This window comes from Eptesicus fuscus, chromosome 14, assembly GCF_027574615.1.
Source record: "Eptesicus fuscus isolate TK198812 chromosome 14, DD_ASM_mEF_20220401, whole genome shotgun sequence".
NCBI lineage: Eukaryota > Metazoa > Chordata > Mammalia > Chiroptera > Vespertilionidae > Eptesicus > Eptesicus fuscus.
The window spans coordinates 41,387,747-41,394,414 of record NC_072486.1 but is presented as its reverse complement, the minus strand read 5'-3'; the positions used below and the strand labels follow the sequence as shown (position 1 = coordinate 41,394,414).

The 6,668-nt window shown below is 51.5% G+C and overlaps 1 long non-coding RNA gene across 2 annotated transcripts; it reads right to left on the bottom strand.

Annotated features, from left to right (window-relative positions):
• Positions 1–1,896: 1,896 nt before the first annotated feature.
• Positions 1,897–5,045, bottom strand: LOC129151461 (uncharacterized). 2 transcript variants are annotated; one of them, XR_008558151.1, is made up of 3 exons: positions 4,987–5,045; positions 2,902–3,045; positions 1,897–2,246 (listed from the first exon to the last, which is right to left on the bottom strand). It is a non-coding gene; the product is annotated as an uncharacterized LOC129151461 (long non-coding RNA). The 2 variants fall into 2 exon arrangements; XR_008558152.1 differs by lacking the exon at positions 4,987–5,045 and adding an exon at positions 3,140–3,162.
• Positions 5,046–6,668: the final 1,623 nt, after the last annotated feature.

The window sequence follows — 6,668 nt, the reverse complement described above, 5'->3', positions numbered from 1 at the left end:
CTCAGGACCTAGGAGGACCCTCTCACCTGCTGAGGGTTTAGTGCGGAGGACTCAGCAGTCCTAGCCCTGACAGCTTGTTATTGCAAAGGGGACCTGGCCCTAATGGGTCTGCCTAGGGCCAGACAGTAGTGTGTGGGTTCTTGACTTTGTGCAGGAAAAATTTCACAACACAAGTCCAGGTGAATTTTAGGGGACGTTTATTAAAGCTGGGGACAGGGAGACAAGGATGGGCTGGGGAAATGAGCCTAGGCTGGTCTGCTTTGGCTCACTAAGACGTCAGAGAACAGGGGGCCTTGAGGACAGGTTTAGGGGGTTTACCTGACGAACTGCCACTGCCCATTGCTGCCCTGGTTGCCAGCCTTGTGGGGTCTCTAGAGTTTAGGAGATGCGTGCTTGTGGGGAAGGAAGTGGGGAGAAGGCTCCTGGGACCTTCATTTTAAAGGCTGGCTATTTAGCGGAGGTCTTAGGGAGGATGGCAATACAATGATCAGTTTTATGCTAATATACCAAAGTAAGGTTTATTCTCTTAACTTCATCTGTCCTTGGGTGTGGTTGGCAAATGGCACTAATTGGATCTCTGCTGTCTCCCTTAGTAGGGTGATTTTATCTATTTACCCTCTGGTTGGGGAAAAGTGCAAACCATTTACTCTTAAGTGTTCTTGGTTTGGGGAAGATACGATTTACTAGGTGGTTGCAAACTGCTTGGCATCTAGGTTTTCTAGATGGCTGTAAATTGCTGTTTAACTATCTCTCTCAGTTTTCCTATTCCTAGTTTACTAACCTGTCTCAAGCTATGTTCTCCACCCCCCACCACCCCCACCCCCGCCAGGCCAAGGGTCATCACAAGCCTCAAGGCTGTCCCCTCAGACCCTCTTTGGGGCCAGAGTGTAAGCACAGAGTGAATGCCTCCTGGGATGCCTGCACTGTAGTCCATAGGTTTGTCCCTTGAGGGGACCTTGCTTCCTTCAAGGTTCCTACCCCCACCAGTCCCACCGCCAGCAAGTACTTAGGAAGGACTCACTGCCTGGGTAGTAATGAGCTGTCAGAGCCCACGCTTTGGGAGCCAACAAATCCAGGTTCCAGTGGGAGCTGCAGAGCTGAGATGAATGCCTCTGCCTCTCTCAGGCTCAGCTTTCTGGGATATAACATGTGGCTAATACTTCACAGACCTGATGGGTGGGTTAAACCAAGTAACATATGGCAAGCCGTAGGGGGCCCAATAAATGAGAGTTCTTTTTTTCCAAGCAGCTGCCCTCTGGAGAGAGGGTGAGAAACCGGTTAAGCCTGTAGGGCCAGGGACCTTATTGGTTCTACGTTCACTATGGAGAGCGGATGGCACATCTGCTGGGCTAGCACTTAACTTGGGCAAAGGCGATAGGGCGGCTGTTGCTCCGATGGGGGTGCGGCATGCAGCAGGGCTCTGTTGAAACACAGTGTGCATGCGCCCCGCCCTGTGGGAGGGCCGCCAAACCCAGTTCTTGTGCCATCTGCTCTCCGGAGCCCTCTCCCTCCTGTGGCCTCTGCTTCTCACCTGTCGGCCACAGCGGAGGAAGGGGAAGGACAGGTCTTAGAATAATGTTTCTGGAACAGAGTGGAGGGTTTTCAATACTTGTGTGGCCTGTGCCTGTGAGCAGGACGAGCGGGAATGTTAACCCCTGATGACCCTAAATCTTAACAAGCCTCATGGTGATTCCTTCTGGTGGGAATCCCCTCATTTCAGTTGCTGTAAAAATGATGGAGGCAGGCACGAAAGGAGTGCTTGGCCCCATTTGGCAGTCGAAGGTTGAGCAGCTTGCCCAAGGTCATACAGCTTATTATTAAAAGGGTAACCCGACAACCGAGGGGTCTGGGCAGCCTGTTATTACTCCAGCCAATTAAGCAGAGACGGGGTTGAATCATATATGAGCCTTTATTCCAATAATGCCGGCAGTATGAGAGAGCAGCAGGTCATCCACAAAAATCTGCTCTGCCCCTCCCCATAAGCCAGCGTCTCATATTGTGTAGAAGGACAAAGGATATGTGGGAAATTAAGAATTCCAGGCATAGGAAAGTAGGCAAGGTATAATGGTTACAGGTTACAGGCAATGTGGGCTGGGGGTTGCAAAGGGCGGACACCTCCATGACTAGATTGTTTTTCTTTCCATGAGGGTAGGCAGTTCTCGGGGAAAGGAGGATGGACTGCATTCCAATGTTAGCTCCCATGTCCCGGGGCATACAACTCTCAGCCAGGTTAGAATGTGCTGTCTCTACTCAGAACAAGCACAGTTAACAGAGCATGATTAATGTTTCTTATCAGTGTAGCTAGTCCCCAAATTCTATTTCTGCCCCTAACAAAAGGACTGTAATTCATTTCGCTTGCTGCTCTCCCCACTATAGGCCAGGAAGGAGGGAGTGTCATTGTTCAGCCTCATGGATTGAGCTTTGATAAGACACATGCCCATGCACACGTGTAGGCACACATGTACACACACAGGCACATGCTCTGTTTCTTTTCTGGGTTCAGCTTCCTGTCACTATGGGTAGGACAGGGACATGGAGAGTACCCCCCATACTACAGACCCTACTTTGGGGAAACAGTATGCAAGGGCTGTGAGGGTGGTGGCCTCTCTGGAGTCTGAGACACCCCCCCTTTAGTCTTGCCCCAGGCAATTCAGGCTGTCCCCACAGAGCAGGGGCTCTCTCTCAGTCCCTGCTTTGTTAGGCTCCGGAGCAACGAAGCAACAGGAAGCACCTCTGATTTGTACTCTGTTTCAGGCTGGTGCATCCTTGAGCCTGAGCCACACATCCATTATAGACCAAAAGGCACTACCAGGCAGCCATTGCCAGAACCAGGTTAGATGGTGGCATACAGGACAGGTGAGGGGTCCTTCTGCAGGACCACAGTGGCCATTTCAGACCCACCTGAAAACTCCTTTGATCACCCAAATGTTCAGAGGCGACACCCTCCTCCTTAGTGTGGTGAGATCCAGAGGTGACCGCCTTACTGCGGTGCAGTCTGGAGGCTGCTGAGTGGGTGCTGAGGAGGTCAGGGCCGAGCTGGGAGGCCTAAGAACAAAGTCATCAGAACCCCACAGTTTAGAATCAGATCCAAATTCCCTCTCTTAGCAGCTGGAAAGGCCCCGTGTGCCACTGTCCTCACCTGGAAACTGACGATAATGACAGTCTTGCCCCACGGACTGTGATGCAATTTAAATGAGATAACGCACATAAATCGCCGCATGCATGTTCATTACCACTCACCGGTCAGGGAAGTGAACTGTTTTCTCTGCTGTGAATAGCCGTGTTTCACAGCATGCAAATAGCTCTCAGGGCTGCCTGTCGCTCTTCACGTGTTACAGGTTTCACTTTTTATTTTATGTCCTGTTTCCCAGTTAGAATATCATTTCCGCAAAGGCAGAGACCTGTAACTATTTTGGTCTTTGATGTATCCTCAGTGCCATGAGGACGATCTGGCGCCTAATGAAGGCTTGGGGGCCCTTGCATATCAAAAAGCTACCCTGCCTGCTGTTTGTATAAAGACCACAATAAAGGGCTGGACGCATGGAGTGGGCCCTGAGGGGAAGAGGAGCTGTGATGTAGGTTTCTCAGAGCTGAGCAGCCAGGGAAGCAGGCCACAGCTGACTCACGGTCTCACCAACTCCTAAGGGCACGGGTTTGGAAATGGCACCCTGACCTCACTGCTCTGTGCTTTATTTGTTGGACATGAAATTAGGCAAAAGTTCACCATAGGCTGAGCTGTATCTGTTTCTCATTCCAAGCCTGGCTTTAGCCACTTCAGGACCTCCTTTGAGCTGCTTGCTCAGGTTCTTAAAGGCTGATCAGAAGGGGTCTCCAAAGGGAAGGACACGCGGAGGGAGCCTCGCTTCTGCCCGGACTTGGTCTAGGAGGTGCTCGCTGTCAGCTCATCCCTTGTCATCAATAGTCTGCCCTGAGACCGCCATGGGCTTGTGCGGTGGACGGACTGGTTTCATGTTTGAAGATGCCCTTGCAGCCCGGTTGGCCAGGCTGAGACCTGGGAGAAGAGCTGAGGGAAGACGCTGAGAATAGGGAGTGGGATCTGCCTGAGGATCCCAGGGGTGGGGAAAGGAAGGGGACGGTAGGGGTCCCACTCAGACTCTGGGTGGGAAGATACTTTGGGGGAGAACGAGCCAGAGGCTTTGCAGAGCCCAGTGGGCCAGGCCTCCCGGGGAGACCTTCTGAGGAGGGTTCTCCAAGCTGGAGAGCCCAGGACGCCTGCACTGGAGGACCCGCGTCTCATCGTGGCCTTGGTTTACATTGTCCTGAATGCTGTCAGGATTGGCCTCTCCCTGTGTTCACTTAGCCCTATGCATTTCCTCTTCTGTAAAAGCCCCCCCACCCCATTTTTCTATTGAACTGTCTGTCTGTTTCCTACCCCCTCCACCCTGCCAGGAGAGCCAGACTCTTGATGTAGTCTTGATTCTAACCCTTTGCCACTTGTGTGTTACATAGATCTCTTCTCGGTTTGCGGCTAATCTTTTGAGTTTCTTTAAAGTACCTGTGATGAACTCAGGTGCTCAGATTCTCAAATTTAATGTAGTTGAAATGATTACCTACTTTTATGTTATGGTTTGTGATTGTAAGTCCTTGTTAAGACATTCTCCCCTACCCCAAGATCTTCACTTCTGTTTTCTTCTGGTAAGCTGTTGCACCCACAGGATACCGCCACTGTTTAGGGACCCGCGCCCCAAGGTAGGGATGGGCAGGCTCCGAGCACATCGTGCCACCAGGGAGACCACCAGGTAAGGGCCCTGCACAACCTCAGTGGTGTCATTGCCGTCAACCCGCACCACGGTGGGCACCAGGCTCCAACCATGGCTCCTGTGCCACCCTGCCCCTGCTCCGGGCCAGCACAGAAGGTGTCCATGGAGGTGCCCGTGGACGTGAGGCAGCACTCCCAGACGGAGTGGGCACTGCATCCATCTGGGGACTCGAAATACTGGGACCAGCACAGAGCTGTCTGCTCACCACATGTCAGGATCTGCCAGGGACCATCTCACAGCTAATGACAACTCCTCCTGTCAGGGCCACAGAGCAGTGCTTTGTGCTGCTTGGTAGCCTGCATCCTCCAGAGCAGGGCTGCAGGCCAAGCTGGTCAACTCAGGTCACTGCAGACAATGGAGCCACAGTTGGCTCTGGGCAGGCAGTGGAAGTCAGTGCAGAGAATAGCAACAAGGAGCAAACTCCCCGGCAGCGGCCAGGTCCACACCTGCCTCCCGAGGAGGGCAGCGGGGCAGGGCAGGGCGTGTTTCAGCAGAGCAAGCTGGGCCACGTGAATCTTGGGAAGTCTGGCCAGCTCCCAGGCCGGTTTCACAGACACCCACCTGAGCCTGATTTTCCAGTTCTCAGCCTCCCCGAGGCCCTTGATAAATATTCAGTAGCTCTGGCCCCTGGGCCCAGGTCTGGAGACATGCTTGGGCAGTGAGGTGAAGGAAAACGGAGAGGAGGACTTGAAAGGGGCCCTAATCCTCAGCCTTCTCTTTCTGCTTGAAAGGGTCCCCAGGGAACCACCCACCTGCAGGTCTAACCACTTGAGGTCAATGCTTGGGTTCTGGGAGCCCCCAGGGAGGAGGAGGGGAAGTTGGGCTTCCAGAAGTGACACTGCTAAATATGGTCTTTGATGGGTACTTAAACCACCAGTAACAGCGAGAGTAGCATCAGGGGCATTTGTAAGACACAAGATGTTGAATTAAAATTTGCATCTTCCCTGTCAGAGGAGCCAGCCTCAGTCTCCTACTGTGACCCCCTTGAGCAGTCCACGGGCTTGAGTCTCACGTCTGCTGTCACGCTCCACCAGCTGCCCACACGGCTTCCGCCATGTGTCCTCCTCCTGTCCCCGCTCAGCTCTCAGACTTCTCCACACCGTGCGCTCCCCTCTCACCACACACCACAGTGCCAACCATTTTTATTATAAAGATTCCCATTTAGCTTACAATATCTGGCAGACACCCCCCATTATAATAAACTTATGTGGAGCCCAATACATATTAGACTTAAATTTGACTAGTTATATGTTAGACTGGTGATTTTTCAACCGGTGTGCCACAATAATTTTTAAAACATGCAATACCTGACTATGTAGTCAGGGGCACTGACCTCTTTTCCCTTAGATTATCAAATTTAAAAATGATGACAGCCATCCAGTGTGAATTCATCAAAATTATACTTTTTTTTTGTCAGAGCGGGAAAAATATATTTTTTGGCATGCTGCAGAATTTTAGTAATTAGTTTATGTGTGACATGGAATGAAAAAGCTTGAAAATTACTGTGTTAGACTTACATAGAACATCCAGGAGGTGAGAAACTATATAATGATCAAAGCGACTGTGAATTTAGTAACCACATTAAGTGCAATGATATTTTATTTACCAAAGGAGCATCCAGGCACCTTTGGAAAAACAACGTGCAAAGTTGTTGTTTGTTCAGTCTAAAAAAAGTGAAGAGTGTGCATGGGAGCTTGTAGGCTCATTACAAAAGCTCTAGTTTCTGGAAGGGCCTCAGGCCTAAAGAGGCAGGGCATCCCCCGGGCTCCTCCACCGAGAGAATAGGGCTTACAGACCCAGGTCTCCAAGGCACCCGGCAACCTGGATGCGGCCCAGGCTGCCTGCTGCTGAGCAGTTCTCATAAAGTCTGGCTTGGATGAAGGAGTG